Consider the following 12,742-nt stretch of genomic DNA (forward strand, 5'->3'; position numbering starts at 1 on the left):
TATTTAACTATAAAAAGAAAGTATAAAAAAACATTTATATATAATTCATACATTTCTTAATTCATACTTTAACTTTAGATATCAAAACTTACACTTGAAGATATCAAAACAAAATCAATGTCAAGTTAATAACAAAATAAGTTCGAAAGCTTAAACATCACATTAATCCAAAACCAATTCTATATTCGCATAATCACTAATCTAAATCCAAACTTAGCTTTTCAGAGTACCCAAGGATTTTAAGCGGATATATGCGCATAGAGTGTTAAAAAATGTTGACAATTCCAATGTCTAGTATCTACAAGATATTTTATACATTCAGAACAATATTTTATACATTCAGAAAACACGGCGCTCTACAACATCTGGCAATTTCTTTCTTATTAAATGATCCAGCGAGAAAATGAAAATCACTTTAGTTCGAAATTATTCTGCGACTTCAAGTTAAAAATCGTCTTGTCTTCGAATATCTAAGTTTCTGATCCTATTTAATGATCACTTATTTCGTAAATGTTCTTCATGTTTGGTCAGACTAAATCTAAAAAAAGATCAGTGAGAACGCTGTATTCCATTGCTGGACTGAAGATCTTTGTCAGAGTGGTTAGATTAAGGATGACACATAAAAGCCTCTTCATCATCGCTTCTTGTAGAAAATAAATTCTCTGGCTGTAAATAATGATAATAATAAATAATCGCTATTTATATTGAAAATTAAAATTATTTTTCAATAATTATGAAAATAAAGAATATTAAAAATTTTATATGATAAGTTTTTGTAAGATTTTAATTTTATGTCAATTGTAATATTTTCTCATATGAATTTAATGATATTTTAAAACGATTAATATTAAGCGAATCAAGAGTAATTGCAAAATGAACATTTTTTTAAAAATTCTTTCAAAATTATATTATTATAAATTATTAAAAAAAAAAATTAATAAAATAAACGAAATTTTAAGTGGTATAATTTTAAGAATTTCAATTGATTAATTTCTTCCCAAGCGAAATGATGACAATGACAAATTCTCTTCCAAGAATAATAAGAAAGCGTAAATTTGTTTGTTAAATAATGAAAACTTGAATTGTGAGATGAATTCCTTTTTTCTTTCGGTAATTTTATAAATAAATTGAAAATATTATTATATCCATTTCATGTAAAATGTGACAAATATATTTTAAATTACTATATATAACTATATATTAAATTATTATTTTACTATTATTTAACCAATTTAATTAACTTTTTACATTGTCAATGATCATAATGATGTTGACTCTGAAAATAATTTTTAAACATTTTTCATATTTTTTTTCATCAACTATAAAATAGACAAGCGGAAATTTGGAATGGCCATCTTCAATCATCAAGAACATAGTAATAGAAAATACATCTCAAAGAATATGATCGCCATCAGAGTTGCGATAATAACAAAGTCATCATGGTTTTATCAAAGTACAAAAATTGATTTAAATAAAAAATATCAAATCATAGTGAATTTTTTTAAGTTTCATAATAATTATTAGTTTTAATTTTATCTTATATTTTATTCAGAGAGTATAGAATAATGTTACAAGGATAATGCCGTTTACGAGATAAAAATTACTCTTCACTTTATATATTTGTTAGAAACAATTCGTCGTGACTAGAATATCAACGTAAGTCTTGGAATTTGAAACAACATTTTTTAGCCATTCCAATCTTAACAGAAATCAACATCCTTGAATTTTACAATTATTACAAACATTTCCGAATCAGTTTTCTAGGAAATAACAAACTCTGTGGGTGATGTAGCTCCTCAATCTCATTCTAGGAATTTTTCTTAAATTAAAGGTATCATTCAATAAAAAAACTTCATAATTTTATTGATCGTTTATGTAGCTTACCAAAAACTCGTGATCTCGCGAGATGAACATGGAAAGAGTTTTAAAAAATACGAGAGTTTTAAGAGAATTTTTTTAATTTCAGAATTTTTTGAACTTTTGAAGTCAGAACTTTGGAAATCTTTTTAACATTTAATCTTTAAACTTTTAGAACTCTTCTAAACTTGTAATCTCGAATTTAAGAACATTGTGAATTTAGTGATAAACATAAACTTTCATTAACATATGAACTTTGCTTGTTTTTGTCTTACAATAAAACTTGTTAGCAAATTTTGTAATAAATTAGTTTTATTACTATGTATCATAATTCCAAAAATGAGTTAGAACTAATATATTCTATTAAAGAAAAAAATTTGAAATCACTATATCTTTCTATAAATTTAAAAATTTAGGTTAGAAAAGTTAGGTTAGAATTTTGTAAATTCAAAAGAACTTTTCTTTTTTTTTTATATAAAAAATTTATTAATAAATGAATTAAAAGTGAATATTGGTATTAATATTAATATATTTTTTAGTATAGTATTTAATATAGTATTTTTTATAGTATATTAGTAGTTTTTATTAATTTTTAAATAAAAATAATCGTTAACATTTTACATAAATTCAAGAACTTAATCAAAAAGTTAAGTTAAAATTTTGTAACTATAAAAGATTTTATTATATCGATTATCTATTGTAAATGAAATTACTATTAATATCTATAGCATTGATTTCGAATTAATAACAAAGGAAAACAGAAGATTAACTTTTATTTTTTTTTTTTTTTGCATTATTAAAAATACTTCAAAAATAGTACGCATTATTATGCTAAATCCATATATGTTAGATATTTGATTTTATAACGATGATATGATATTATTTTAATTTAAAATATATACTGAAGAATGGTCATATGCTATATATATATATATATATATATGTATATATCTACTATCAATATATTCTTTATAGAAGTTTTCAATATTTAAATAAAATTTAATTTAAAATTATTTAAAATTATTTATAACTTAAAACAATTTTTTTATTTATTTTTTTCATCAATATTGATTTTTATTCATTTATTAGAAACTTACAGTTTAGAAATCAAACATTATCAAAATAAAACAATATATATTCAATATATAAAAAATATACAAAATATACAAAAAAAATTCAAATCAGGAACAAAATTATGATTTTTAATTTAAAATCTAATGAAATCTATTTCTTTTTTAAAATGCATTTAAAATACAGAAACATCTATTTATTCTTTGTATTAATCTTGTATTAAAAATAATGTATTAAAAATTGTATTAAAAATATCTTTCACTTTTTATTTTTTCAGAATGTTAAGAATAAATAAATTCAACGTATAATAATATGTATAATAATAATTAAATGAATATATCAATTAATTCGATACATTTTATCTTATTTTAAATAAAATCATTAATAATGAAAATTATTTATGTATTTCAAATTTTTAGATATCAAATATATACAAAATAAAGATTATCAAAAAATAATTGAAACTTTAATTTATAGCCAGATAATAAAATATTATTTATATAAACTTATATTTTATATTTTATATATATTGATATGTATATATATATTTGATATATACTTTTCTATTTTTTTTTCTTGTCATAAATATAATAAAAAAAAAAGAAAGAAAAGAAAAAATATTGTAATTTTTTATTAAAATTATTATACATAAATTATATAAGTCTTATCCATAAAAAAGTATCCTAAAATCTGCTTAAAAATTTGTTATATTAAAAAAATTCAAATATATCAAAATTATCCATGCTTATTATTTTCTGCTTATTATGTTCTCCATAAAAAAATAAAAAATTATTTCATTTATATTTTTAATAAATTTTTAATAAAATACATTCAAATATAATAAATTGAAATTTGATAAATTTTTCCCTAAAGAAGAATATAATTTGATATTAATAATTTTTTTTTATAATGTATCCCTTTTTTTTCTAATAAAAAATAAAATATAAAGAAAAAAATCATTATATATGCTCTTTTCTTAGTAATCAAAAATATAAAATATAAAAAAAAAACTAATTATACTTACTGAAACTATATAAATTAAATTTTTAAAAATTAAAAAAAATTAAATAATATTTACTTAAAAGTTAACTAAAAAATTTAATTAAAATTATTTTTCTATTTAATTATTCTTTTTTTAGTATTTTGAAATATTTTTGAAGCTAATTTCTAGAAATAAATATCATTAATATAAAATTAATAAAAAATCAACACGGATTAATGGATTAATATTTTCTTGCATTAATATTTTCTTGCATTAATAAATTTCTTGGATTAATATTTTCGTACATTTCAATAAGAGTTTGAATTGAAATATTACAAAATAATTTTTATTAATATATAATGATTAATATAATTATTTTAATAAAATTATTAATAAAAATTATTTTATATCAATTATTATTATATATAAATAATTAATAATATATATTAATTACTATTATATTAATTATATATTACGTATAATATTATTTTATAATATAAGATATGATATATATAATATAAACATATAAATATATCCAAACATATGTATAATGCTTACGTATTGTGTTTGATATTTGCAATGAACGTGTTGACATATTTAACTAAAAATTTATTTTCATATTATTTCGAAATTAATAATAATTATAGTAATATTAATGCTTATTTGAATTACAAAGTTGAATTACAAAGTAAATATATTAACTTTATAATGATTAATTCCTAATTATGTGTTATAGTTTACACTTGTTACGTCGTCATTAATCATAATTTGATGTATTGTTATTGTATTCTTTAGATATCTATAAATTACATTTAAAAAATATTTAAAATAGAAATAATATTATTTGGACATAATTTTTATGTGATAAAAATCAATGATTTATTGTTTATTCCATTTATTTTAAGAACTTTATTATTGATCAAATATTTTATGAAATATATTTTATCAATGTAAATTATTATCAATATTAATAAGTTCTTGTATATTCATATATTGATTGGTAGATTTGTAAAAATAATGTTTATTTCGATGCAGATTTCAATTAATTCAAATATTAATAACAATAATCACATATTGTGAAATCCCATTTTTTCACTATAAGTTTATTACAATATTGAGATTTATCTTAATTTTATGAAACTACATCAAAAAATGCATAAAAAAATTATTTTTAGAAGAAGATAAATAAAAAGATATAATTTATTACAAATATTTATTATTTTTTTTTTATTATAAATATTTTTGATGTATAAATATTTTTATTTTTACATCATACTCGAATGTTTATTGCATAAAATCTTTTAAAAATTTATTTTCAGCAATTTTAAATGAATACTTCGACCCTTTATCTTTTGTACATATTTATTACAGTATTTCGCAATGCTTCAATAAAAATGTTCCTTTTATTGATTAGACTAAAAAAATCATGGACTGATCAATTTGAAATATTATTACAATTGCAAAATATTAATAATATTTTTTATATTATTTTAAAATATTTATTAATCTTTATTCTTATTGCTAATCATTTTTATTAATAGTGATTCTATGATAGAAATTAAATTTTTATAGTGAATAATAGAGGAAATTTATTTTCAATCTTATTTCTTTTTAATAATTTAATTAATTGATCAAACATATAAAAAATCACTTTGCCCCTTTTTCAATTCTATGAAGATTTAATATGTTTATTGATTAGTTTCAATTGCATCTCTTTTTCATCCTAATGATATTTTCATCTTCAGCACTTTATGATAAATATTTTTAATATCAATTTTAAGATTAAATTGTGCAATTACAAATTCTGCAGTTCTGGACAAAATTCATATTTGTCAATTCCTATTTCCCTTTTATAGAATCAATTTACAATTTATATAATAAATAATAATGTTATTAAATAAATTAATCAAGATCTTTCAAAAAAGTAATTTAAAAAATTTAATATATGAAATATATATTGTTATATCATAAATATAACTCATAATATAACAGAGTTTATTAATATAATGAATTCTAGCATTTCTTGTTGGCATTTTTTTCTTCTCTTTTTGCATTTAATTCTATTTCAGACAAATTTCCAATTGTAGGCCTTTTATTTTCTTGAACTTAATCTTGCTATCTTTTGTTTTGGCAATATAAATTTTTTTTCTTATAGAAATATTCTATTATTTCTATTATTCTACATATAAAATTATAAAAAAACAATTATAATTCAATTAAATTATTATAAAAATTATAAATTCAATATATATTTCTTGTTAATATGATATTAAAGTTATAAAATATTTTAATAATAAAATACATGAATATATATGAATATATAATCCTTTAAAATAGTCATTAACTTTAAATAAATAATTAAATTAAATTAATAAAAATTATCTAAAATTATATTTAAAAAAAATTATATAAATCTTACCTTCCCTTCTTCACTATATTTCAGATTCGCTATAATATCTTCTAAACTGTTGAAAGTTTTACTACACCATTGTTGTCGCTTTTGCCAATCAATTATAAAGAAATAAAGTGCATTTTTTGACGTATTCTATAAATTATTATAAATTGTTAATGCTAGCCATGTGATTGTTGATTTTTTTGAATTCAATCGACTTTTATAATATCTATATATCTGTAGTATAGTTTCGATATTTGTTAATAGTAAATTCGAAGAAATTAATTCAAATTTTAAATTATATTTTTAATTTTGAAATATATATAAATAGCAAGATAAATTTTTATACATATGTATATTATGAATAAGTAGAAAATTTTACAAATTCTTAAATATGAATTAAAAAAATAAAATATATAAAAATGATTTTAACATATCATATCATATAAAAATAAAAATACAATTAACAAACGCTCATAAAGATAATGAAAATATAAATATTTTTTCTTAGTCGTGTAACGTAATATTTTACTTAAAAATTTATCAGAAATAAATTAGGTTTGTATTTTTTTGACTAACCAATCTTTCATCTTTGCATTATAAATGATCTAAGAAAATGAAATAATTGGTATGAGAAAAAAATATATATTTTATTTTTTTAAGTGTGTTTTCAACCTAATTAATTAATCTAATTAATTAAGAAACATAACTTTCTGTAACTTTTTTTATGAATTTTTTATGTCTTATAACATATTGATTTATGTACGATTTTTCATATAAAACAGATTTATTATTTTATTGTATTTCTTTTAAAAAAATTGAGGATGAATAATTTTCAAAAATGATGTTTTAAATATCATTTAATAATTTACTTTTTTTAATTAGTATTTCTTTCTTCTATTCTTATAATTTTTTGTTTTTATTTTAATCAATGTATTTTCCATTATTGTTAAAAAATGGTTAATAATATAAAGGATAAAAATATTTCTAGTAAAAAAAAATATATTTTTTGTTTTTTTATATGATATCATGGTATTTTATATAGTATATGATATATGATATACATATAATCTTAATAAATGAAAGATATCAATTAATTATAAATTAATGTAAATTGTTTAAATTTTTTAAATTATTTTTTTGAATAATAGTAATTAATTACTCATTAACATTAATATATATTAAAATTTTAAATTTATATTTATGCATGTAGATTGGTTCTACAAAAGAAAAATAGCAATTAATAAGTATGAATTTTATTGAATAAAATTTACATTTGCACAATTTAATCTTGAAAATAATATTAAAAATATATATGTTGAAATGTTGAAATATCATGAAATATTGAAGTTGAAAATACCATTAAGATTGAAAATAGATGCAATTAAAATTAAATAATCAAATAAAAAGTTCCAAAATTAACATAAGATTTGAATTTTGTGCGGTAAAGTGTTGCGAAAAAAACGAAAAAAAAAATGATAGTTCAGAATTATTAAAATTCTGAATGGAGTGTTACATGAAAAAATAACATTTTCATTGTTGAGCAAAATTTTAAAAATAATGAAGGTTTGGTAGTTACAGTTCGCAATTTTCGTATAAAATATGGTCGGAATAGTGATTTAACTTCATCAACTGTGAAGAGATTAATTAAAAAATTTAGGGAGAATGAATCAATTAATGATCTTAAACAATCTAGCCGTTCTTCAACAAATCATTCGACATAAAACATCGAAACTTCGTTCGTGAAAATGTTGCTAAGAATCCAAGGACATCAATTCAACACCGTGATCAAGAACTGGATATTTCGAAAAACTCTCTAGCATATTTTTACAAAAGATTTACATCTTCATGCTTACAAATGACTCAATTGATTCAAGAACTAAAGCCTAACCATGTACAGCAAATAAAATGGATTATGGAACAACAACAAATGAATGTTGATTTTTCGAACAAAATCATCTTCAGCAATGAGATTCATTTTCATTTTGATGGATTACTTAATAGACAAAATTGTAGAGGCAGAAAATCCACAAATGATTGTTAAGAAACAAATGCATCCACAATGTGTCATTGTATGATATAGATTTTAAGCTGGAGGCATCATCTGACCATACTTCTTTGAAAATGCGTCTGACAACAGTTAATGATGCTCGCTATCACGATATAATAATCCAATTTTTTATACCTAAATTGCAAGATATGGATGTGGACATGTTTTGAAAAATTCAATTACAGCATGAGTCATTTTCTGATCGTGTAATTTCCCGTTTTGGTGATTAAAATTAGCCGTCCAGATTATGCGATTTAATGTTAGATTTTTTTCTTTAAGGTTTTTTAAAATCTAAGATTTATGTCGACAAACTCACAACTATCTATGCCTTGAAGGAGGAAATTGAACGCTGTATCAAATTCAGCCATATTTGTGCAAAATGATCATGGAAAATTTCAAAAAAGTATATATGTGCCAACAATGCCGTGGAAACCATTTATCCAATATGCTATTCTATATATAATTCTATATTTTATAAATCAATAAAAAATTTACAACTTTTAATTATAAAGTTGTGTTTTCTTAAAATTATTTCTTCTGTGTGAATTTTGGGACACACTTTATTATATAGAATTAGAAGAGAAATGAAGTAACTTTTTGCATATATAATTTGACTAAACTTAAAGAGAGTGGAAACAAAAGACTTGCTAACAATTTCACATAAACTGTAATAAAAATAATAGAAGAGAATAAATACTTTTAAATGTTATGAAAAATGTTATTAATATTTCTAAATTGCAATATTATTTATTATATTTTAGATGGACTATTATAGGAATAATATATCTGAATGAAGTTACGCAGTAATAAGTATGTAAAGTTATAGTAAAGATTATATAATTAATGAAAATCATTAAAAATTAATTATAATAAAATCAGAACATCTAATTGAATAATTAAGCATTAATATTATTGTAGTAATTTTGATCTCGAAATAATATAAAAATAAACATTTAATTAAATATACCAACATGTTTATTGTTATTGCGTATCAAAAATCTTTTATTTTATATTTTTAATAAATATTATACATAACATAGAATCAACAAATAATATCGATCCCATGTTATCTATGTTATCTATATAAAATAAAAAATAAGAAAATATTAATAGTATAATAATTAATTTATATAATAATTAATTTTGTTTATGAACACTTACACACTGCTCGTGAGATTACATAAACAACTTATTCAAAAAAGTTCCTCCTAAAAAAGATCTTCCTGTTATTATTGTTTATAGACTTCTCTTGGATCTGAATAAATATTGGGAGATCTGCCGTTTTCGGGAGTTTAGTCGACTTTTATAATTGTGTATTTTGACGTGACCCAGTTTGGCTGGATCGATCCTAAGGATAAGATATTCCAGATATAATTGACTTGACGATAACTAGCACTGTTCGAAGAGATTTATACAAAAAATACTGTTCTGTTCTACTTGTCTTGAGATTTTTGTATCATTATTCTAAACGAAGAATTTTTTTTTAACTTGGGGACGTCACCATTGACAGATGGCCATTGATCGCAATATTATTGGTGTTCCACCGGAAATTGTAATCCTCCTAATTTAACTAAGGTTTTCTGAGGATACAAGCGTTATAGAAAATAGAATCTCATGATGATCACATCACGACCGGATACGATAATTAGATAGTTTGTGAATATATCGAATTCTGATCACTGGATACAATTACCTATCATTACTTGCAAGTAGAGTCTAATGGTGATCACGTCGTACTCTGATTGCAGGATACGACAATTAGATAATTCATGAATACATCGTGCTCTAATCGTCAGATATGATTACTTATCGTTATTAATAAAGAAAGTCTTACATGTTATCTTTAAAAAATATACTACTTGTTATGATATCTGTCGAAGATATATTATCATATTATCAATTGTATCATATAATAAATGCAACAATTTGTAATGAAATGACAATACTTTGCTGTATTGTGTTTTCTTGTGAAAATCGTGAAAGAAATTTTGACTTTAATGTTCTTAAATATTATGTAAATTTTAAATCATAAAATTAAAAATTAAACTCTATATTTTTGAAATAAGATAAATATTAACGTCAATGATTTTTATGTAATAAATATATCAATATTTTTTTTTTTATAAGAAAAAGATTTATTCAACGTCTTGATCTGTCACTGCACATCAATATAGTATAGGCAGCCTTAAAATATTATGCAGAAGCAGTCGTTAACTTTAAGGCTATACTGTATTGTACTGTTACTGTATTATTCTATTATATCATTTTTAAACATAAATAATGAAACGAAGCAAGAAATTTAATTATTAGTTTGGTCCTACAATGTGTATTTAAAAATATAAAGGCAATAAAATGCAAAGCTTCATCTAAATATCCATTGTTTCTTTATTTTTCTCTTTTTGTTACAAAATTAAAAGCCAGAATCAAATATCGTTATTTTTGTTCTTGTTCTATATTTAAATAACAATTAAAAACAAAATTTATTTATAATTAAAAATATTATTCACAATATCAAAATATCGCGAATAGAACGATGATGTTAAAATGACGTGACCGAGAAATAATGCGTACATATCAATAATAAAGTCGAATCGAATATATATAAAAAATTGATTAAAATATGCAATCATCAAATGGCGAAATAGATATGATTAACTCTGTAAAAACATTCAATCGAAATAGACTAAAAAAAAAATAATATTAAAATATCTCATTTAATTCAATGGAATTTACATTCAAAAACAACAATATTAGAAAATTATAAAAATATAGATTGTAACATTGAACGGGAGTATTAGCAACAAATGATATATATTATATTATAAATATATATATATATATATATATATATATATATATATATATATAATGTAATTGTAATAATGAAAATATTTATAATGATATCAAAAAGCACAATTGGAAGATGTGAAAAAGATATAAAAATATATACATACAATACAATAAATATAATAAATATAAATATAAATATATAAATATATAATAATTATAAATATAAATATTACATAATACATAATATACGTATATTAAATATATATATTTCTATAAAAAAATAAAATAAAAATAGAATAGAATAGAAATAGCATAATAGCATTTTATATTATTTTTTTTATAATAATATTATAAAATTTCATAATGAATTAAATAATTAATATAAGAATACAAATATAAATATACAAATAATAAAATAAATATAAATAACAAAAATATATAATATAAACAAATTTAAAAAAATTAAAAATAGTAAAGTATATCACAATAGTAATTAAATAGTCTTATTACTATAGTATCATGTTATGTATTATATAATTTTTATTTAAAAAATATTAAAATAATCTTTTTTTATTCAATAAAAATTTTTTTAATTTATTTTAATTTTTTATTATGAAATAAAAGTTTATAACATAATAAAAGTGATTGTCATTTTAAAGAAATTTTTTAAAATTTGTTTATCGCATTTAAGATTGCAAGTTATAGTTTGTAATCAAGATTTATAATACCTATTTTTCACTATCTGTAAAATGTTGAAAATAAATGGTAAAAATATTTTTATTGAATAAAAAACAAGATTATTTTAATATTTTTTAAATAAAATTCAAAATTTTAAAATACAAAATATTATACAATATATTAAAACATACACTATATAATAATAATAATTTATAATAATATAATAATTTTTTTAATATAATAATAATTTTTTAATATTAAAATCTAATATTTTAGAAGAAAAATTAAATTCAAATCTCTGGATTACGAGTGATTATAGCTGATCATATAGTTGATAATAATTCGTATAATTGAAAATGAATAATAGATATCTAAGTTGATCTAACGACGTTTCGTATGTGTCACTTTTCGGTGATGTTTCATCTGTATTTAATTGTTATCTATCAAGAAAAATCTGTTAAGAATTTGGAATTTAAGAAAAAATTGGAATTTTAGCTCGAATTGAATTTTCTGTGAGTGACAAATTTTATTTAATTATTTTGTCAATTGTTTTTTAATTTAATGTAAAATGTAATTGTTAATTTTTTTATTTCAAATGTATATTATTTTCTTCTTTCATATATTGGAAAAATTATAAAAGTTTTATATTATTTATTTTTTTGTTATTACAATTTGACATTATTAATTTTGAATAATAAATTCGATTTATTTATCTGATACGAATAACAATTAATTAATATATTCATTATTTCGAAATAAGATATAATTTAATATAATTATTTATTAATAAAAAGAATTTATTATATAAAATATTTTCTTTGACATTTGTATTTGTGCTCATCTAGTCCACATGCTCTGCGATTGGTCAACATTTTTTGTTAATAATTCATTCATAAAATCGTAAAAATTTTTGCAAAGGAAA

At 19.5% G+C, this 12,742-nt stretch overlaps 1 pseudogene; it reads right to left on the minus strand.

Moving 5' to 3' along the window:
- Positions 1–4,867: 4,867 nt before the first annotated feature.
- On the minus strand, positions 4,868–8,547 carry LOC133665762 (protein maelstrom 2-like; annotated as a pseudogene).
- Positions 8,548–12,742: the final 4,195 nt, after the last annotated feature.

This window comes from Apis cerana, linkage group LG3 (assembly GCF_029169275.1).
Source record: "Apis cerana isolate GH-2021 linkage group LG3, AcerK_1.0, whole genome shotgun sequence".
Taxonomy (NCBI): domain Eukaryota; kingdom Metazoa; phylum Arthropoda; class Insecta; order Hymenoptera; family Apidae; genus Apis; species Apis cerana.